General features: G+C 45.0%; 13 non-coding genes across 13 annotated transcripts; all 13 read left to right on the top strand.

The window, feature by feature from the left end:
• Positions 1-5,442: 5,442 nt before the first annotated feature.
• Positions 5,443-5,629, top strand: LOC142281526 (U2 spliceosomal RNA). The gene has a single exon (XR_012743608.1). It is a non-coding gene; the product is annotated as a U2 spliceosomal RNA (small nuclear RNA).
• A 1,117-nt stretch (positions 5,630-6,746) lies between these two features.
• Positions 6,747-6,937, top strand: LOC142281477 (U2 spliceosomal RNA). Its single transcript, XR_012743563.1, has one exon. It is a non-coding gene; the product is annotated as a U2 spliceosomal RNA (small nuclear RNA).
• A 1,117-nt stretch (positions 6,938-8,054) lies between these two features.
• LOC142281476 (U2 spliceosomal RNA) lies at positions 8,055-8,245 on the top strand. Its single transcript, XR_012743562.1, has one exon. It is a non-coding gene; the product is annotated as a U2 spliceosomal RNA (small nuclear RNA).
• A 1,117-nt stretch (positions 8,246-9,362) lies between these two features.
• Positions 9,363-9,553, top strand: LOC142281475 (U2 spliceosomal RNA). Its single transcript, XR_012743561.1, has one exon. It is a non-coding gene; the product is annotated as a U2 spliceosomal RNA (small nuclear RNA).
• A 1,117-nt stretch (positions 9,554-10,670) lies between these two features.
• On the top strand, positions 10,671-10,861 carry LOC142281474 (U2 spliceosomal RNA). The gene has a single exon (XR_012743560.1). It is a non-coding gene; the product is annotated as a U2 spliceosomal RNA (small nuclear RNA).
• A 1,117-nt stretch (positions 10,862-11,978) lies between these two features.
• LOC142281473 (U2 spliceosomal RNA) lies at positions 11,979-12,169 on the top strand. Its single transcript, XR_012743559.1, has one exon. It is a non-coding gene; the product is annotated as a U2 spliceosomal RNA (small nuclear RNA).
• A 1,117-nt stretch (positions 12,170-13,286) lies between these two features.
• Positions 13,287-13,477, top strand: LOC142281472 (U2 spliceosomal RNA). The gene has a single exon (XR_012743558.1). It is a non-coding gene; the product is annotated as a U2 spliceosomal RNA (small nuclear RNA).
• Positions 13,478-14,594: 1,117 nt separating this feature from the next.
• LOC142281470 (U2 spliceosomal RNA) lies at positions 14,595-14,785 on the top strand. Its single transcript, XR_012743556.1, has one exon. It is a non-coding gene; the product is annotated as a U2 spliceosomal RNA (small nuclear RNA).
• A 1,117-nt stretch (positions 14,786-15,902) lies between these two features.
• On the top strand, positions 15,903-16,093 carry LOC142281469 (U2 spliceosomal RNA). Its single transcript, XR_012743555.1, has one exon. It is a non-coding gene; the product is annotated as a U2 spliceosomal RNA (small nuclear RNA).
• Positions 16,094-17,210: 1,117 nt separating this feature from the next.
• LOC142281468 (U2 spliceosomal RNA) lies at positions 17,211-17,401 on the top strand. Its single transcript, XR_012743554.1, has one exon. It is a non-coding gene; the product is annotated as a U2 spliceosomal RNA (small nuclear RNA).
• A 1,117-nt stretch (positions 17,402-18,518) lies between these two features.
• On the top strand, positions 18,519-18,709 carry LOC142281467 (U2 spliceosomal RNA). The gene has a single exon (XR_012743553.1). It is a non-coding gene; the product is annotated as a U2 spliceosomal RNA (small nuclear RNA).
• A 1,117-nt stretch (positions 18,710-19,826) lies between these two features.
• LOC142281466 (U2 spliceosomal RNA) lies at positions 19,827-20,017 on the top strand. The gene has a single exon (XR_012743552.1). It is a non-coding gene; the product is annotated as a U2 spliceosomal RNA (small nuclear RNA).
• A 1,117-nt stretch (positions 20,018-21,134) lies between these two features.
• LOC142281465 (U2 spliceosomal RNA) lies at positions 21,135-21,325 on the top strand. The gene has a single exon (XR_012743551.1). It is a non-coding gene; the product is annotated as a U2 spliceosomal RNA (small nuclear RNA).
• The last annotated feature ends 196 nt before the right edge of the window (positions 21,326-21,521 follow it).

The raw sequence follows: 21,521 nt of genomic DNA, 5'->3' as shown, positions 1-21,521 counted from the left end.
CGCTCTCTCTCCCTAAGATGTGTCCGGCATAGGCCAGGGTGCCACTCGAGGCCCAAACCAATTCTGGTTATCGCTTCTCGGCCTTTTGGCTGCGATCTGGTGTTGGTAATCCTGCTAGCATCTGGTTGTAGCACATTAGGTGTCTGGGGTACCCCGCCTTTTGGCCTTAGGTGCGGGTCCCACTCTTGTAGTGGGATCCAATCCTCTGCTGCTTTTGGGAGGTGGGCTTAGTCCCCAGACAACGAGTTGCGATCGCTCAGCTGGATTGTCTTTGGATTTTCCAGTGAGTATTTTGTTGCGGAAAATCCCCCGTTGCCATGGATGCGGATCCTGGCGATATTCCCACCTATGCTCGCCTAAAGCATACGGTACGGGTATACTTCGATAAAGGAGGGAGTGATGGTCGTGGCCTAAGATATGTCGTGGGAGAGGTGCTTGAACGCACCTTCTCAGTGCGTAAACAGGAAATCTTGGCCATCCAGGACTACCCTCGACGAGGTGTGTTCGATATTACCTTTACAGGAGAGGGTATCCACCGAGATTTCTGTACTAAAACTAAGGATCCGGATGTGATTTTCCAAAAGAAACCATCCCTTAAAGGTATAACTATTGTAGAACACAAAATTGACGATGTAAAGATTCTTATTGTTAAAATTTACTCTCCTTATGTGACTGAGACTGAGATTACTTCATTCCTTAATAATTTTTTTCCAAGGTGGTGTGTCAAGGGAAGGTAATGAATGAATGTGGCATATGGAGTAGTAAATGGAGGTATGTTGTCACTTGTATTAAGGACCCTACGGTAGCAGGAGGTATACGTTTACCTCCAGCCCGTTTTAAAATAGGTAATACGAATGGCGACCTTTTTTTTAATGGTATGCCTCCCTTTTGTCGTAAATGTAAAAAATATGGACATTCTGATTGTGATGTGACTTGTGTTTCTTGTGGAGGTAAAGATCATAAGACTGATAAATGTCCAAAAGGAAGCATATGTACTAATTGTATGTCAAACACTCACTCTTTTTTCAAATGTCCCTACAGGAATGTCTGGGGAAAATCACGAGTGGAGAAGCCCTCGGCCCCTGACCAACCCTCGGCTGGTTCGGACAGGCCTGTGGGAAGGGAGGATGGAGAGAGAGACGGAGATGAGCCAAGCAAACAAACTCAGGCTGCAGAAGGCGTCCCCGTGTCGGATGAAATGGCGAAGGAAAGGAGGGAACGGCAGGGCAGAAGGCCGGAGGCGGCCTCCGTAGAGAGGCCAGAAGTATCTGCCAAAGGCCAATCCTCGTCTTCGTGTACTCCCGGGATGACTCCCAGATGCCAGACTTCTGGACCAAAGAGACGTAAGTTGCAGGGGTCTCAGAGGGAACCTGAGGTAGTACCCCCTCCGGACCCTCCGGATGATGGTGGGAACCCAATGGCGTGTCAGCAGGAGGGCGTTACCCTACCCTCTTCAGAAATGGAGATGGGGACTGGGGTGGCTGCCTCCGTGATCCCGGAGACCCCGGTCAATGTGCTGATTACACCCGAGGCGCGTGTGCTCGATGAGACTCTCCCTGACTATTCCCTTAAAGGAGATGGGATGGAGTGTCTGGAGCAGGGAGACGGGTCAGCTGACCAGATGCAAATTACTAGTATGAGAACTCAGTCTGTCCCGGGAGGTGTGCAGCCTGAGACGTTAACCAATGGGGAGTCCTCAGATACGGACTCCTTGCAAACGGTCATCTCCGACGATCTATCCTACTCTGAAGGAGACGTCTGAACCAGCTGAGGTAAGAGTTTAGAAATATTTAATTATCCTTCTTCTTTTCTCTTATGGCAGGGGTTAAGGGTGTGTCTCTAAATGTGAGAGGGCTTAAAACACAGGCAAAAAGGGTGGCGTTGTTTGATTTTCTTACTACCCTGACTGCAACTGTATTCTTTTTACAAGAGTGTTCTATATCACACAGTTTAAATTACCATGAGTATCAGAAAGATTGGACGTATGGACCCTCAGTGTGGTCGGGGTCAAATGGGTCCAAGTCAGCAGGGGTCGCCATTCTTTTTAGGGGGAATGCGTTTATTGATTCTGTTCAAGAGATTTTACCTGGCAGAATTTTATTAGTTCAAGCTGTTATTGATGGTTACAAATGGCAATTTTTAAATTTTTATGGATCCGCAGACAAGCAAGAAAGAGCTGAAATGTTAGATATGTTACCCTTATTTCTTAATGACTCTACCCCGATGGTTTTAGCAGGTGATTTTAATTGCATTCTCGGTGGTGAGAAAAGAATTTCCAGCGCAACAAGCAGAAATTATGATAAAACTTCTTTTATGCTTAGAAACATTGTGCTGGATTTTAGATTAAATGATGTTTTTAAGGAATGTAATAGAGATTTACCATTGCAGGACTGGGTGACATGGAGTAATGTTAACTGTAGCTCCAGGATTGATTTTATTTTCTGCTCAAAGTCCGTGCTGCCTTTTAAATGTGAGCTTCTAACTAATGCATTTTCTGACCATAAATTATTATCCTTTCATGTAAAACATGATGATCTTTTTAAAAAAGGGAAAGGTTCTTGGAAGTTAAATATCTCCCTTTTAGAAGACCCTCAAATTTTAACTGATTTTACTAATTTCTATTTATATTTTAAGAGAATAAGAGACCCTCGTATTCCCATCAGCAGGTGGTGGGAAAAAATGAAAAAAAATATAAAAGATTTTTTTATTAAGGCAGGAGCACAGAAGGTAAAGGAAAAGAGAGAATTTTATACCCAAGTTACTACCAGGTTACAAACCTTATATAAATTAAGAAATAATGATATGGATGTGGAGAAAGATATTAGTGACCTAAAAAATGAAATCCACCACACACTAGAACAAAAAGGGAAAGAGCTTATTTTTCATGCTAAGGTTAAACATATTGAAAATAATGAAACTTGTTCGAGGTATTTTTTTAAATGTATGGTGGAAAAGCGGGTTTTTATCAACTCTATGGAAGGTGAACAAAATATAGAGGGGATTTTAGCCAAAGTGTATGAGTATTATTCTGAGCTTTTTAACACAAAAAGTATTGATAATTGTTTTACAGAAAGTATTTTAGATGATATTTCCATCAGTCTTGACCCTGTTTCACAAGAATTTTTAATACAGGACCTGAGTGAGGAAGAGGTATCAGACGCGGTGGGGAGTTTTAAGGCTGGTAAAGTACCGGGACCCGATGGCATACCTATAGAGTTTTATTCCACCTTTTATGACATTTTACAAGAGGATTTGTTTTCTGTTTTTAGTGAGGTTTTTAGAACAAAAATTCTCCCCACCTCATGGAGGAGGGGTGAGGTTTCCCTCATACATAAAATAGGAGACAAATCTAGTCTAAAAAATTGGAGACCTATCACTCTTTTAAATTGTGATTACAAAATACTGGCAAAAATATGTGCAACTAGATTGAAAAAAGTGATAGAGAATATAATTCATATAAATCAAGTGTGCGGTATACCGGGAAGGAGTGTGTGGGAAAACTTAAATTTAATCAAAGATGTGATTGATGACACAAAGTCAAGGGGGAGTCAGTTGGCGGTCCTGTCCTTAGACTTCGAGAAAGCCTTTGACAGAGTGTCACATCAGTTCCTATTTAAGGTTTTATCACGCATGGGAATACCTGAAGGATTTTTATTGTCTCTTAAAGCATTTTATCACAATTGTACAAGTAAAATTTTAGTTAATGGTTTTAAAACGAAGGAGGTGGTTTTAAACTCTGGGGTTAAACAAGGTTGCCCATTGTCCCCTTTATTATTTGTGTGTGCCCTTGAACCGTTACTTTGTGCTTTAAGGAGAGATAAACAGATCCGTGGTATCCCGTTGCCGGGGGGAGGTGGTTTGGAAGCTAAGGTAACGGGCTACATGGATGATGTGGTGGTAATTTGTAAAGATGCTCTGTCTATTAGGAAAGCGTTGAAACAGGTGGAATATTTTTGTTGGGGGTCCGGTTTTAAGGTTAATTTAAACAAAAGCGGTATTCTAAATGTGGGGAATATGACACTAAATGATATTCCAGTACCTGAATGTGATTCTGTGAAGATTTTAGGGGTGATTTTTAATGAGACAAATAAAGGGAAAGAAAGTTGGGAGGTCATTGCACAAAAGGTGAATCAAAAGCTGTGTATGTGGAGGCTACGAAAGCTGACGATGGAGGGGAAGGTTCTAATTATAAAAATGGTCATTCTTCCTCTGTTGTTGTATTTGAGCCTTGTCTTCCCCCCTCCCACACGAATTTTTAACCAGATCATCAAAGCGTGTTTTACTTTTTTTTGGAATTCGAAGATGGAGAAATTAAAAAGAGAAGTGGTAATTAAACCTAAAGAAAAAGGTGGTAAAGATTTTCCAGATTTTAGAGCTTTTGTTTATATAAGGTTTTTTGTTTTGTGTTTTAATGCCCTTTCAAAATCTAACTACTGGTCATATTTTATTCGTTTCAATACGGGTTATTTTATGAGACGTCTTGGTTGGTTCCAAACGGTTTTAAGTTCCCCGTATGCTTTTAATATGCCAGATAGTTATGTCATTTTGGAAACTATTGTTAATTCTTATGATTTGAAAGGGAAAATTGTAGAGGATATAAAAGACAGCAAGAAGATTTTAAAGTGTTTTAAGGATAAACAGCCAATAGCACAGATCGGGAATTTTAATGAAGTTAAGTGTGTTGAAATATTTCAAAATATTAATGCAGCGTACCTTTTTAATTCCCAGAAGGACCTGGCCTGGAGCTGTGTGCATGATTGTCTTCCATGCAGAGCATTCCAACACAGAAGAGGACTTGTGACTACTGCCAGATGTCCAAGGGAAAGATGCTTCGGAGATGAGACGGTACTACATATTTTATGGACTTGTTCTTTTGCACGACAAATATGGACACGAATTTTTCCTTTATTGCAAAAAATGACGGACATCAGAGATTTGACTTTTGAGACTGTTTTATTCGGGTATGTGGAATGTCCCACCGTCAATAAGAAGATCATCGCATGGAAGACAATCAGCACAGTCAAGGAAGCTCTGTGGAAGGCCAGGAACATCCTTCTTTTTAAGCATGATGTTTTATCTGTGCAGGATGTTATAGATTTGGCTTTTAGTGATATGTATCTGTATTATATTCTGGACAAGAAGATGAATGTCATTTTATCGAAACAGTGGTTTGTAAAGGAGTGGAACTCCGCAATTTAAAGGACCAATTTTTGTATGTAGTTTATATGTTGAGTGTAAAGGAATTGTGGATAGTGTTCTTTATAGGAGTGAAGCCCTGCACTGTAAAGGACTTGTAATATGTAGACTGCTTACTATATGTAAAACAAATGTAAATGATGTTTTGATATTCTGTAATTGAGATACAGATGTAATCACAGACAAGGTTGTAAATTGGAATATTTTTAATGTAATGTACTTTTATATCCAATAATAAACGGGTGTACCTTTGTTTTAGGTACTTCCAAGTTAAAAAAAATCTGTTCTTATCAGTTTAATATCTGATACGTCCCCTATCTGGGGACCATATATTAAATGGATTTTTAGAACAGGGAGATGGAAAAAGAGCTTGCTCTGTCCACTCCACGCATTGACCTGGTATTGCAGTACCTCCAGGAACGGTGCACCCCTTCTTAACCCAGTTTCCAAAAGCAGAACTCGATTCACCTGATTCATATTAGCCCGATTAGCGAATTGAAATGAATTTTTATCTAACACACTTTTTACTTGCTTTATTCATCCAAATAGCAAACTCATCACCACTCAACTTCACCAACTCTGCTATGTCCCGTGCAGTATCTTGTTGTCAGTCTAATCTAGATCATGTGTAATTGAATGGAATAGATCCCTTTTGGACAAAGTGGAGTCAGATGCTGCAGTGACCACAGGTGTGAGAGGATCTACAATTGGCATCTGGTGTTATCTCTCTGCTTCCACTCCAAATAAAGTTACCTGTTGTTACCTGAACGTCAAATACTAAGAATGGGCGGCCTATGAAAGAATTAGTACTTTCATTAAGTATACTAAACCGGCTAATTGGGAATAGACAAACTGTAAAAAGCCCTCTGAGAAAGCCCCTCTCTAACCTTTGTTAGTAAGCTTTTCTGTAGCCTGCCTGTTGATGTATTTTCGGTTTGAACAGTGCACAACATGAAGAGACGGAACACTGGCGGCTTGTCACAATGCCCCCCGATGACATCACAATAGCGCTGCTGCCAAGAAAACAAGCTGCGCAGAAGAAGTTGTTCTTTGGGTGGGAGGGTGGGCTAGTGGAAGGAGGGGGCAATCTCTTTTTTTCCCGGGTGGTAGGGGGATGACAGGAGAAGGGAAGCGGGTGGTGAGAAAGGTACAGAGGGCAGGGTTTGGGGGCTGGGAAGGAAAGGGAAAAGATTAGGGTTTGGGGATGATGAAAGGGCTTTCTACGGGTAAGGATGGCAAAGGGTGGCAGTGACGGAAAGTCAGGCAACCTGTCCTGTCCGTCTTTTTGTATCGTGAATTGGAAAGACTGCAAGGGGGAGGGGAGTTGCTTGCGCCCTAAAGGAGGAGTTATTCAGATTCATTGCAGTGGGCGGCGGCTGCAAAACGCACCATTCTTCTTGTTTTTGCTCTGCAAAGCAGCCTTTTCAAGGGTTGGCTTGGGTGACAAAATGTCTTGTGTAGGCGTGGGTTTGTCTCCCTCTCGCTCTCTCTCCCTAAGATGTGTCCGGCATAGGCCAGGGTGCCACTCGAGGCCCAAACCAATTCTGGTTATCGCTTCTCGGCCTTTTGGCTAAGATCAAGTGTAGTATCTGTTCTTATCAGTTTAATATCTGATACGTCCCCTATCTGGGGACCATATATTAAATGGATTTTTAGAACAGGGAGATGGAAAAAGAGCTTGCTCTGTCCACTCCACGCATTGACCTGGTATTGCAGTACCTCCAGGAACGGTGCACCCCTTCTTAACCCAGTTTCCAAAAGCAGAACTCGATTCACCTGATTCATATTAGCCCGATTAGCGAATTGAAATGAATTTTTATCTAACACACTTTTTACTTGCTTTATTCATCCAAATAGCAAACTCATCACCACTCAACTTCACCAACTCTGCTATGTCCCGTGCAGTATCTTGTTGTCAGTCTAATCTAGATCATGTGTAATTGAATGGAATAGATCCCTTTTGGACAAAGTGGAGTCAGATGCTGCAGTGACCACAGGTGTGAGAGGATCTACAATTGGCATCTGGTGTTATCTCTCTGCTTCCACTCCAAATAAAGTTACCTGTTGTTACCTGAACGTCAAATACTAAGAATGGGCGGCCTATGAAAGAATTAGTACTTTCATTAAGTATACTAAACCGGCTAATTGGGAATAGACAAACTGTAAAAAGCCCTCTGAGAAAGCCCCTCTCTAACCTTTGTTAGTAAGCTTTTCTGTAGCCTGCCTGTTGATGTATTTTCGGTTTGAACAGTGCACAACATGAAGAGACGGAACACTGGCGGCTTGTCACAATGCCCCCCGATGACATCACAATAGCGCTGCTGCCTAGAAAACAAGCTGCGCAGAAGAAGTTGTTCTTTGGGTGGGAGGGTGGGCTAGTGGAAGGAGGGGGCAATCTCTTTTTTTCCCGGGTGGTAGGGGGATGACAGGAGAAGGGAAGCGGGTGGTGAGAAAGGTACAGAGGGCAGGGTTTGGGGGCTGGGAAGGAAAGGGAAAAGATTAGGGTTTGGGGATGATGAAAGGGCTTTCTACGGGTAAGGATGGCAAAGGGTGGCAGTGACGGAAAGTCAGGCAACCTGTCCTGTCCGTCTTTTTGTATCGTGAATTGGAAAGACTGCAAGGGGGAGGGGAGTTGCTTGCGCCCTAAAGGAGGAGTTATTCAGATTCATTGCAGTGGGCGGCGGCTGCAAAACGCACCATTCTTCTTGTTTTTGCTCTGCAAAGCAGCCTTTTCAAGGGTTGGCTTGGGTGACAAAATGTCTTGTGTAGGCGTGGGTTTGTCTCCCTCTCGCTCTCTCTCCCTAAGATGTGTCCGGCATAGGCCAGGGTGCCACTCGAGGCCCAAACCAATTCTGGTTATCGCTTCTCGGCCTTTTGGCTAAGATCAAGTGTAGTATCTGTTCTTATCAGTTTAATATCTGATACGTCCCCTATCTGGGGACCATATATTAAATGGATTTTTAGAACAGGGAGATGGAAAAAGAGCTTGCTCTGTCCACTCCACGCATTGACCTGGTATTGCAGTACCTCCAGGAACGGTGCACCCCTTCTTAACCCAGTTTCCAAAAGCAGAACTCGATTCACCTGATTCATATTAGCCCGATTAGCGAATTGAAATGAATTTTTATCTAACACACTTTTTACTTGCTTTATTCATCCAAATAGCAAACTCATCACCACTCAACTTCACCAACTCTGCTATGTCCCGTGCAGTATCTTGTTGTCAGTCTAATCTAGATCATGTGTAATTGAATGGAATAGATCCCTTTTGGACAAAGTGGAGTCAGATGCTGCAGTGACCACAGGTGTGAGAGGATCTACAATTGGCATCTGGTGTTATCTCTCTGCTTCCACTCCAAATAAAGTTACCTGTTGTTACCTGAACGTCAAATACTAAGAATGGGCGGCCTATGAAAGAATTAGTACTTTCATTAAGTATACTAAACCGGCTAATTGGGAATAGACAAACTGTAAAAAGCCCTCTGAGAAAGCCCCTCTCTAACCTTTGTTAGTAAGCTTTTCTGTAGCCTGCCTGTTGATGTATTTTCGGTTTGAACAGTGCACAACATGAAGAGACGGAACACTGGCGGCTTGTCACAATGCCCCCCGATGACATCACAATAGCGCTGCTGCCTAGAAAACAAGCTGCGCAGAAGAAGTTGTTCTTTGGGTGGGAGGGTGGGCTAGTGGAAGGAGGGGGCAATCTCTTTTTTTCCCGGGTGGTAGGGGGATGACAGGAGAAGGGAAGCGGGTGGTGAGAAAGGTACAGAGGGCAGGGTTTGGGGGCTGGGAAGGAAAGGGAAAAGATTAGGGTTTGGGGATGATGAAAGGGCTTTCTACGGGTAAGGATGGCAAAGGGTGGCAGTGACGGAAAGTCAGGCAACCTGTCCTGTCCGTCTTTTTGTATCGTGAATTGGAAAGACTGCAAGGGGGAGGGGAGTTGCTTGCGCCCTAAAGGAGGAGTTATTCAGATTCATTGCAGTGGGTGGCGGCTGCAAAACGCACCATTCTTCTTGTTTTTGCTCTGCAAAGCAGCCTTTTCAAGGGTTGGCTTGGGTGACAAAATGTCTTGTGTAGGCGTGGGTTTGTCTCCCTCTCGCTCTCTCTCCCTAAGAGGTGTCCGGCATAGGCCAGGGTGCCACTCGAGGCCCAAACCAATTCTGGTTATCGCTTCTCGGCCTTTTGGCTAAGATCAAGTGTAGTATCTGTTCTTATCAGTTTAATATCTGATACGTCCCCTATCTGGGGACCATATATTAAATGGATTTTTAGAACAGGGAGATGGAAAAAGAGCTTGCTCTGTCCACTCCACGCATTGACCTGGTATTGCAGTACCTCCAGGAACGGTGCACCCCTTCTTAACCCAGTTTCCAAAAGCAGAACTCGATTCACCTGATTCATATTAGCCCGATTAGCGAATTGAAATGAATTTTTATCTAACACACTTTTTACTTGCTTTATTCATCCAAATAGCAAACTCATCACCACTCAACTTCACCAACTCTGCTATGTCCCGTGCAGTATCTTGTTGTCAGTCTAATCTAGATCATGTGTAATTGAATGGAATAGATCCCTTTTGGACAAAGTGGAGTCAGATGCTGCAGTGACCACAGGTGTGAGAGGATCTACAATTGGCATCTGGTGTTATCTCTCTGCTTCCACTCCAAATAAAGTTACCTGTTGTTACCTGAACGTCAAATACTAAGAATGGGCGGCCTATGAAAGAATTAGTACTTTCATTAAGTATACTAAACCGGCTAATTGGGAATAGACAAACTGTAAAAAGCCCTCTGAGAAAGCCCCTCTCTAACCTTTGTTAGTAAGCTTTTCTGTAGCCTGCCTGTTGATGTATTTTCGGTTTGAACAGTGCACAACATGAAGAGACGGAACACTGGCGGCTTGTCACAATGCCCCCCGATGACATCACAATAGCGCTGCTGCCAAGAAAACAAGCTGCGCAGAAGAAGTTGTTCTTTGGGTGGGAGGGTGGGCTAGTGGAAGGAGGGGGCAATCTCTTTTTTTCCCGGGTGGTAGGGGGATGACAGGAGAAGGGAAGCGGGTGGTGAGAAAGGTACAGAGGGCAGGGTTTGGGGGCTGGGAAGGAAAGGGAAAAGATTAGGGTTTGGGGATGATGAAAGGGCTTTCTACGGGTAAGGATGGCAAAGGGTGGCAGTGACGGAAAGTCAGGCAACCTGTCCTGTCCGTCTTTTTGTATCGTGAATTGGAAAGACTGCAAGGGGGAGGGGAGTTGCTTGCGCCCTAAAGGAGGAGTTATTCAGATTCATTGCAGTGGGCGGCGGCTGCAAAACGCACCATTCTTCTTGTTTTTGCTCTGCAAAGCAGCCTTTTCAAGGGTTGGCTTGGGTGACAAAATGTCTTGTGTAGGCGTGGGTTTGTCTCCCTCTCGCTCTCTCTCCCTAAGATGTGTCCGGCATAGGCCAGGGTGCCACTCGAGGCCCAAACCAATTCTGGTTATCGCTTCTCGGCCTTTTGGCTAAGATCAAGTGTAGTATCTGTTCTTATCAGTTTAATATCTGATACGTCCCCTATCTGGGGACCATATATTAAATGGATTTTTAGAACAGGGAGATGGAAAAAGAGCTTGCTCTGTCCACTCCACGCATTGACCTGGTATTGCAGTACCTCCAGGAACGGTGCACCCCTTCTTAACCCAGTTTCCAAAAGCAGAACTCGATTCACCTGATTCATATTAGCCCGATTAGCGAATTGAAATGAATTTTTATCTAACACACTTTTTACTTGCTTTATTCATCCAAATAGCAAACTCATCACCACTCAACTTCACCAACTCTGCTATGTCCCGTGCAGTATCTTGTTGTCAGTCTAATCTAGATCATGTGTAATTGAATGGAATAGATCCCTTTTGGACAAAGTGGAGTCAGATGCTGCAGTGACCACAGGTGTGAGAGGATCTACAATTGGCATCTGGTGTTATCTCTCTGCTTCCACTCCAAATAAAGTTACCTGTTGTTACCTGAACGTCAAATACTAAGAATGGGCGGCCTATGAAAGAATTAGTACTTTCATTAAGTATACTAAACCGGCTAATTGGGAATAGACAAACTGTAAAAAGCCCTCTGAGAAAGCCCCTCTCTAACCTTTGTTAGTAAGCTTTTCTGTAGCCTGCCTGTTGATGTATTTTCGGTTTGAACAGTGCACAACATGAAGAGACGGAACACTGGCGGCTTGTCACAATGCCCCCCGATGACATCACAATAGCGCTGCTGCCTAGAAAACAAGCTGCGCAGAAGAAGTTGTTCTTTGGGTGGGAGGGTGGGCTAGTGGAAGGAGGGGGCAATCTCTTTTTTTCCCGGGTGGTAGGGGGATGACAGGAGAAGGGAAGCGGGTGGTGAGAAAGGTACAGAGGGCAGGGTTTGGGGGCTGGGAAGGAAAGGGAAAAGATTAGGGTTTGGGGATGATGAAAGGGCTTTCTACGGGTAAGGATGGCAAAGGGTGGCAGTGACGGAAAGTCAGGCAACCTGTCCTGTCCGTCTTTTTGTATCGTGAATTGGAAAGACTGCAAGGGGGAGGGGAGTTGCTTGCGCCCTAAAGGAGGAGTTATTCAGATTCATTGCAGTGGGCGGCGGCTGCAAAACGCACCATTCTTCTTGTTTTTGCTCTGCAAAGCAGCCTTTTCAAGGGTTGGCTTGGGTGACAAAATGTCTTGTGTAGGCGTGGGTTTGTCTCCCTCTCGCTCTCTCTCCCTAAGATGTGTCCGGCATAGGCCAGGGTGCCACTCGAGGCCCAAACCAATTCTGGTTATCGCTTCTCGGCCTTTTGGCTAAGATCAAGTGTAGTATCTGTTCTTATCAGTTTAATATCTGATACGTCCCCTATCTGGGGACCATATATTAAATGGATTTTTAGAACAGGGAGATGGAAAAAGAGCTTGCTCTGTCCACTCCACGCATTGACCTGGTATTGCAGTACCTCCAGGAACGGTGCACCCCTTCTTAACCCAGTTTCCAAAAGCAGAACTCGATTCACCTGATTCATATTAGCCCGATTAGCGAATTGAAATGAATTTTTATCTAACACACTTTTTACTTGCTTTATTCATCCAAATAGCAAACTCATCACCACTCAACTTCACCAACTCTGCTATGTCCCGTGCAGTATCTTGTTGTCAGTCTAATCTAGATCATGTGTAATTGAATGGAATAGATCCCTTTTGGACAAAGTGGAGTCAGATGCTGCAGTGACCACAGGTGTGAGAGGATCTACAATTGGCATCTGGTGTTATCTCTCTGCTTCCACTCCAAATAAAGTTACCTGTTGTTACCTGAACGTCAAATACTAAGAATGGGCGGCCTATGAAAGAATTAGTACTTTCATTAAGTATACTAAACCGGCTAATTGGGAATAGACAAACTGTAAAAAGCCCTCTGAGAAAGCCCCTCTCTAACCTTTGTTAGTAAGCTTTTCTGTAGCCTGCCTGTTGATGTATTTTCGGTTTGAACAGTGCACAACATGAAGAGACGGAACACTGGCGGCTTGTCACAATGCCCCCCGATGACATCACAATAGCGCTGCTGCCTAGAAAACAAGCTGCGCAGAAGAAGTTGTTCTTTGGGTGGGAGGGTGGGCTAGTGGAAGGAGGGGGCAATCTCTTTTTTTCCCGGGTGGTAGGGGGATGACAGGAGAAGGGAAGCGGGTGGTGAGAAAGGTACAGAGGGCAGGGTTTGGGGGCTGGGAAGGAAAGGGAAAAGATTAGGGTTTGGGGATGATGAAAGGGCTTTCTACGGGTAAGGATGGCAAAGGGTGGCAGTGACGGAAAGTCAGGCAACCTGTCCTGTCCGTCTTTTTGTATCGTGAATTGGAAAGACTGCAAGGGGGAGGGGAGTTGCTTGCGCCCTAAAGGAGGAGTTATTCAGATTCATTGCAGTGGGTGGCGGCTGCAAAACGCACCATTCTTCTTGTTTTTGCTCTGCAAAGCAGCCTTTTCAAGGGTTGGCTTGGGTGACAAAATGTCTTGTGTAGGCGTGGGTTTGTCTCCCTCTCGCTCTCTCTCCCTAAGAGGTGTCCGGCATAGGCCAGGGTGCCACTCGAGGCCCAAACCAATTCTGGTTATCGCTTCTCGGCCTTTTGGCTAAGATCAAGTGTAGTATCTGTTCTTATCAGTTTAATATCTGATACGTCCCCTATCTGGGGACCATATATTAAATGGATTTTTAGAACAGGGAGATGGAAAAAGAGCTTGCTCTGTCCACTCCACGCATTGACCTGGTATTGCAGTACCTCCAGGAACGGTGCACCCCTTCTTAACCCAGTTTCCAAAAGCAGAACTCGATTCACCTGATTCATATTAGCCCGATTAGCGAATTGAAATGAATTTTTATCTAACACACTTTTTACTTGCTTTATTCATCCAAATAGCAAACTCATCACCACTCAACTTCACCAACTCTGCTATGTCCCGTGCAGTATCTTGTTGTCAGTCTAATCTAGATCATGTGTAATTGAATGGAATAGATCCCTTTTGGACAAAGTGGAGTCAGATGCTGCAGTGACCACAGGTGTGAGAGGATCTACAATTGGCATCTGGTGTTATCTCTCTGCTTCCACTCCAAATAAAGTTACCTGTTGTTACCTGAACGTCAAATACTAAGAATGGGCGGCCTATGAAAGAATTAGTACTTTCATTAAGTATACTAAACCGGCTAATTGGGAATAGACAAACTGTAAAAAGCCCTCTGAGAAAGCCCCTCTCTAACCTTTGTTAGTAAGCTTTTCTGTAGCCTGCCTGTTGATGTATTTTCGGTTTGAACAGTGCACAACATGAAGAGACGGAACACTGGCGGCTTGTCACAATGCCCCCCGATGACATCACAATAGCGCTGCTGCCTAGAAAACAAGCTGCGCAGAAGAAGTTGTTCTTTGGGTGGGAGGGTGGGCTAGTGGAAGGAGGGGGCAATCTCTTTTTTTCCCGGGTGGTAGGGGGATGACAGGAGAAGGGAAGCGGGTGGTGAGAAAGGTACAGAGGGCAGGGTTTGGGGGCTGGGAAGGAAAGGGAAAAGATTAGGGTTTGGGGATGATGAAAGGGCTTTCTACGGGTAAGGATGGCAAAGGGTGGCAGTGACGGAAAGTCAGGCAACCTGTCCTGTCCGTCTTTTTGTATCGTGAATTGGAAAGACTGCAAGGGGGAGGGGAGTTGCTTGCGCCCTAAAGGAGGAGTTATTCAGATTCATTGCAGTGGGCGGCGGCTGCAAAACGCACCATTCTTCTTGTTTTTGCTCTGCAAAGCAGCCTTTTCAAGGGTTGGCTTGGGTGACAAAATGTCTTGTGTAGGCGTGGGTTTGTCTCCCTCTCGCTCTCTCTCCCTAAGATGTGTCCGGCATAGGCCAGGGTGCCACTCGAGGCCCAAACCAATTCTGGTTATCGCTTCTCGGCCTTTTGGCTAAGATCAAGTGTAGTATCTGTTCTTATCAGTTTAATATCTGATACGTCCCCTATCTGGGGACCATATATTAAATGGATTTTTAGAACAGGGAGATGGAAAAAGAGCTTGCTCTGTCCACTCCACGCATTGACCTGGTATTGCAGTACCTCCAGGAACGGTGCACCCCTTCTTAACCCAGTTTCCAAAAGCAGAACTCGATTCACCTGATTCATATTAGCCCGATTAGCGAATTGAAATGAATTTTTATCTAACACACTTTTTACTTGCTTTATTCATCCAAATAGCAAACTCATCACCACTCAACTTCACCAACTCTGCTATGTCCCGTGCAGTATCTTGTTGTCAGTCTAATCTAGATCATGTGTAATTGAATGGAATAGATCCCTTTTGGACAAAGTGGAGTCAGATGCTGCAGTGACCACAGGTGTGAGAGGATCTACAATTGGCATCTGGTGTTATCTCTCTGCTTCCACTCCAAATAAAGTTACCTGTTGTTACCTGAACGTCAAATACTAAGAATGGGCGGCCTATGAAAGAATTAGTACTTTCATTAAGTATACTAAACCGGCTAATTGGGAATAGACAAACTGTAAAAAGCCCTCTGAGAAAGCCCCTCTCTAACCTTTGTTAGTAAGCTTTTCTGTAGCCTGCCTGTTGATGTATTTTCGGTTTGAACAGTGCACAACATGAAGAGACGGAACACTGGCGGCTTGTCACAATGCCCCCCGATGACATCACAATAGCGCTGCTGCCAAGAAAACAAGCTGCGCAGAAGAAGTTGTTCTTTGGGTGGGAGGGTGGGCTAGTGGAAGGAGGGGGCAATCTCTTTTTTTCCCGGGTGGTAGGGGGATGACAGGAGAAGGGAAGCGGGTGGTGAGAAAGGTACAGAGGGCAGGGTTTGGGGGCTGGGAAGGAAAGGGAAAAGATTAGGGTTTGGGGATGATGAAAGGGCTTTCTACGGGTAAGGATGGCAAAGGGTGGCAGTGACGGAAAGTCAGGCAACCTGTCCTGTCCGTCTTTTTGTATCGTGAATTGGAAAGACTGCAAGGGGGAGGGGAGTTGCTTGCGCCCTAAAGGAGGAGTTATTCAGATTCATTGCAGTGGGCGGCGGCTGCAAAACGCACCATTCTTCTTGTTTTTGCTCTGCAAAGCAGCCTTTTCAAGGGTTGGCTTGGGTGACAAAATGTCTTGTGTAGGCGTGGGTTTGTCTCCCTCTCGCTCTCTCTCCCTAAGATGTGTCCGGCATAGGCCAGGGTGCCACTCGAGGCCCAAACCAATTCTGGTTATCGCTTCTCGGCCTTTTGGCTAAGATCAAGTGTAGTATCTGTTCTTATCAGTTTAATATCTGATACGTCCCCTATCTGGGGACCATATATTAAATGGATTTTTAGAACAGGGAGATGGAAAAAGAGCTTGCTCTGTCCACTCCACGCATTGACCTGGTATTGCAGTACCTCCAGGAACGGTGCACCCCTTCTTAACCCAGTTTCCAAAAGCAGAACTCGATTCACCTGATTCATATTAGCCCGATTAGCGAATTGAAATGAATTTTTATCTAACACACTTTTTACTTGCTTTATTCATCCAAATAGCAAACTCATCACCACTCAACTTCACCAACTCTGCTATGTCCCGTGCAGTATCTTGTTGTCAGTCTAATCTAGATCATGTGTAATTGAATGGAATAGATCCCTTTTGGACAAAGTGGAGTCAGATGCTGCAGTGACCACAGGTGTGAGAGGATCTACAATTGGCATCTGGTGTTATCTCTCTGCTTCCACTCCAAATAAAGTTACCTGTTGTTACCTGAACGTCAAATACTAAGAATGGGCGGCCTATGAAAGAATTAGTACTTTCATTAAGTATACTAAACCGGCTAATTGGGAATAGACAAACTGTAAAAAGCCCTCTGAGAAAGCCCCTCTCTAACCTTTGTTAGTAAGCTTTTCTGTAGCCTGCCTGTTGATGTATTTTCGGTTTGAACAGTGCACAACATGAAGAGACGGAACACTGGCGGCTTGTCACAATGCCCCCCGATGACATCACAATAGCGCTGCTGCCTAGAAAACAAGCTGCGCAGAAGAAGTTGTTCTTTGGGTGGGAGGGTGGGCTAGTGGAAGGAGGGGGCAATCTCTTTTTTTCCCGGGTGGTAGGGGGATGACAGGAGAAGGGAAGCGGGTGGTGAGAAAGGTACAGAGGGCAGGGTTTGGGGGCTGGGAAGGAAAGGGAAAAGATTAGGGTTTGGGGATGATGAAAGGGCTTTCTACGGGTAAGGATGGCAAAGGGTGGCAGTGACGGAAAGTCAGGCAACCTGTCCTGTCCGTCTTTTTGTATCGTGAATTGGAAAGACTGCAAGGGGGAGGGGAGTTGCTTGCGCCCTAAAGGAGGAGTTATTCAGATTCATTGCAGTGGGCGGCGGCTGCAAAACGCACCATTCTTCTTGTTTTTGCTCTGCAAAGCAGCCTTTTCAAGGGTTGGCTTGGGTGACAAAATGTCTTGTGTAGGCGTGGGTTTGTCTCCCTCTCGCTCTCTCTCCCTAAGATGTGTCCGGCATAGGCCAGGGTGCCACTCGAGGCCCAAACCAATTCTGGTTATCGCTTCTCGGCCTTTTGGCTAAGATCAAGTGTAGTATCTGTTCTTATCAGTTTAATATCTGATACGTCCCCTATCTGGGGACCATATATTAAATGGATTTTTAGAACAGGGAGATGGAAAAAGAGCTTGCTCTGTCCACTCCACGCATTGACCTGGTATTGCAGTACCTCCAGGAACGGTGCACCCCTTCTTAACCCAGTTTCCAAAAGCAGAACTCGATTCACCTGATTCATATTAGCCCGATTAGCGAATTGAAATGAATTTTTATCTAACACACTTTTTACTTGCTTTATTCATCCAAATAGCAAACTCATCACCACTCAACTTCACCAACTCTGCTATGTCCCGTGCAGTATCTTGTTGTCAGTCTAATCTAGATCATGTGTAATTGAATGGAATAGATCCCTTTTGGACAAAGTGGAGTCAGATGCTGCAGTGACCACAGGTGTGAGAGGATCTACAATTGGCATCTGGTGTTATCTCTCTGCTTCCACTCCAAATAAAGTTACCTGTTGTTACCTGAACGTCAAATACTAAGAATGGGCGGCCTATGAAAGAATTAGTACTTTCATTAAGTATACTAAACCGGCTAATTGGGAATAGACAAACTGTAAAAAGCCCTCTGAGAAAGCCCCTCTCTAACCTTTGTTAGTAAGCTTTTCTGTAGCCTGCCTGTTGATGTATTTTCGGTTTGAACAGTGCACAACATGAAGAGACGGAACACTGGCGGCTTGTCACAATGCCCCCCGATGACATCACAATAGCGCTGCTGCCTAGAAAACAAGCTGCGCAGAAGAAGTTGTTCTTTGGGTGGGAGGGTGGGCTAGTGGAAGGAGGGGGCAATCTCTTTTTTTCCCGGGTGGTAGGGGGATGACAGGAGAAGGGAAGCGGGTGGTGAGAAAGGTACAGAGGGCAGGGTTTGGGGGCTGGGAAGGAAAGGGAAAAGATTAGGGTTTGGGGATGATGAAAGGGCTTTCTACGGGTAAGGATGGCAAAGGGTGGCAGTGACGGAAAGTCAGGCAACCTGTCCTGTCCGTCTTTTTGTATCGTGAATTGGAAAGACTGCAAGGGGGAGGGGAGTTGCTTGCGCCCTAAAGGAGGAGTTATTCAGATTCATTGCAGTGGGTGGCGGCTGCAAAACGCACCATTCTTCTTGTTTTTGCTCTGCAAAGCAGCCTTTTCAAGGGTTGGCTTGGGTGACAAAATGTCTTGTGTAGGCGTGGGTTTGTCTCCCTCTCGCTCTCTCTCCCTAAGAGGTGTCCGGCATAGGCCAGGGTGCCACTCGAGGCCCAAACCAATTCTGGTTATCGCTTCTCGGCCTTTTGGCTAAGATCAAGTGTAGTATCTGTTCTTATCAGTTTAATATCTGATACGTCCCCTATCTGGGGACCATATATTAAATGGATTTTTAGAACAGGGAGATGGAAAAAGAGCTTGCTCTGTCCACTCCACGCATTGACCTGGTATTGCAGTACCTCCAGGAACGGTGCACCCCTTCTTAACCCAGTTTCCAAAAGCAGAACTCGATTCACCTGATTCATATTAGCCCGATTAGCGAATTGAAATGAATTTTTATCTAACACACTTTTTACTTGCTTTATTCATCCAAATAGCAAACTCATCACCACTCAACTTCACCAACTCTGCTATGTCCCGTGCAGTATCTTGTTGTCAGTCTAATCTAGATCATGTGTAATTGAATGGAATAGATCCCTTTTGGACAAAGTGGAGTCAGATGCTGCAGTGACCACAGGTGTGAGAGGATCTACAATTGGCATCTGGTGTTATCTCTCTGCTTCCACTCCAAATAAAGTTACCTGTTGTTACCTGAACGTCAAATACTAAGAATGGGCGGCCTATGAAAGAATTAGTACTTTCATTAAGTATACTAAACCGGCTAATTGGGAATAGACAAACTGTAAAAAGCCCTCTGAGAAAGCCCCTCTCTAACCTTTGTTAGTAAGCTTTTCTGTAGCCTGCCTGTTGATGTATTTTCGGTTTGAACAGTGCACAACATGAAGAGACGGAACACTGGCGGCTTGTCACAATGCCCCCCGATGACATCACAATAGCGCTGCTGCCTAGAAAACAAGCTGCGCAGAAGAAGTTGTTCTTTGGGTGGGAGGGTGGGCTAGTGGAAGGAGGGGGCAATCTCTTTTTTTCCCGGGTGGTAGGGGGATGACAGGAGAAGGGAAGCGGGTGGTGAGAAAGGTACAGAGGGCAGGGTTTGGGGGCTGGGAAGGAAAGGGAAAAGATTAGGGTTTGGGGATGATGAAAGGGCTTTCTACGGGTAAGGATGGCAAAGGGTGGCAGTGACGGAAAGTCAGGCAACCTGTCCTGTCCGTCTTTTTGTATCGTGAATTGGAAAGACTGCAAGGGGGAGGGGAGTTGCTTGCGCCCTAAAGGAGGAGTTATTCAGATTCATTGCAGTGGGCGGCGGCTGCAAAACGCACCATTCTTCTTGTTTTTGCTCTGCAAAGCAGCCTTTTCAAGGGTTGGCTTGGGTGACAAAATGTCTTGTGTAGGCGTGGGTTTGTCTCCCTCTCGCTCTCTCTCCCTAAGATGTGTCCGGCATAGGCCAGGGTGCCACTCGAGGCCCAAACCAATTCTGGTTATCGCTTCTCGGCCTTTTGGCTAAGATCAAGTGTAGTATCTGTTCTTATCAGTTTAATATCTGATACGTCCCCTATCTGGGGACCATATATTAAATGGATTTTTAGAACAGGGAGATGGAAAAAGAGCTTGCTCTGTCCACTCCACGCATTGACCTGGTATTGCAGTACCTCCAGGAACGGTGCACCCCTTCTTAACCCAGTTTCCAAAAGCAGAACTCGATTCACCTGATTCATATTAGCCCGATTAGCGAATTGAAATGAATTTTTATCTAACACACTTTTTACTTGCTTTATTCATCCAAATAGCAAACTCATCACCACTCAACTTCACCAACTCTGCTATGTCCCGTGCAGTATCTTGTTGTCAGTCTAATCTAGATCATGTGTAATTGAATGGAATAGATCCCTTTTGGACAAAGTGGAGTCAGATGCTGCAGTGACCACAGGTGTGAGAGGATCTACAATTGGCATCTGGTGTTATCTCTCTGCTTCCACTCCAAATAAAGTTACCTGTTGTTACCTGAACGTCAAATACTAAGAATGGGCGGCCTATGAAAGAATTAGTACTTTCATTAAGTATACTAAACCGGCTAATTGGGAATAGACAAACTGTAAAAAGCCCTCTGAGAAAGCCCCTCTCTAACCTTTGTTAGTAAGCTTTTCTGTAGCCTGCCTGTTGATGTATTTTCGGTTTGAACAGTGCACAACATGAAGAGACGGAACACTGGCGGCTTGTCACAATGCCCCCCGATGACATCACAATAGCGCTGCTGCCTAGAAAACAAGCTGCGCAGAAGAAGTTGTTCTTTGGGTGGGAGGGTGGGCTAGTGGAAGGAGGGGGCAATCTCTTTTTTTCCCGGGTGGTAGGGGGATGACAGGAGAAGGGAAGCGGGTGGTGAGAAAGGTACAGAGGGCAGGGTTTGGGGGCTGGGAAGGAAAGGGAAAAGATTAGGGTTTGGGGATGATGAAAGGGCTTTCTACGGGTAAGGATGGCAAAGGGTGGCAGTGACGGAAAGTCAGGCAACCTGTCCTGTCCGTCTTTTTGTATCGTGAATTGGAAAGACTGCAAGGGGGAGGGGAGTTGCTTGCGCCCTAAAGGAGGAGTTATTCAGATTCATTGCAGTGGGCGGCGGCTGCAAAACGCACCATTCTTCTTGTTTTTGCTCTGCAAAGCAGCCTTTTCAAGGGTTGGCTTGGGTGACAAAATGTCTTGTGTAGGCGTGGGTTTGTCTCCCTCTCGCTCTCTCTCCCTAAGATGTGTCCGGCATAGGCCAGGGTGCCACTCGAGGCCCAAACCAATTCTGGTTATCGCTTCTCGGCCTTTTGGCTAAGATCAAGTGTAGTATCTGTTCTTATCAGTTTAATATCTGATACGTCCCCTATCTGGGGACCATATATTAAATGGATTTTTAGAACAGGGAGATGGAAAAAGAGCTTGCTCTGTCCACTCCACGCATTGACCTGGTATTGCAGTACCTCCAGGAACGGTGCACCCCTTCTTAACCCAGTTTCCAAAAGCAGAACTCGATTCACCTGATTCATATTAGCCCGATTAGCGAATTGAAATGAATTTTTATCTAACACACTTTTTACTTGCTTTATTCATCCAAATAGCAAACTCATCACCACTCAACTTCACCAACTCTGCTATGTCCCGTGCAGTATCTTGTTGTCAGTCTAATCTAGATCATGTG

This window comes from Anomaloglossus baeobatrachus, unplaced genomic scaffold (genome assembly GCF_048569485.1).
Source record: "Anomaloglossus baeobatrachus isolate aAnoBae1 unplaced genomic scaffold, aAnoBae1.hap1 Scaffold_475, whole genome shotgun sequence".
Lineage (NCBI taxonomy): Eukaryota > Metazoa > Chordata > Amphibia > Anura > Aromobatidae > Anomaloglossus > Anomaloglossus baeobatrachus.
Note: the sequence above shows the minus strand (reverse complement) of the source record. Positions and strands in the feature narration are given on the sequence as shown.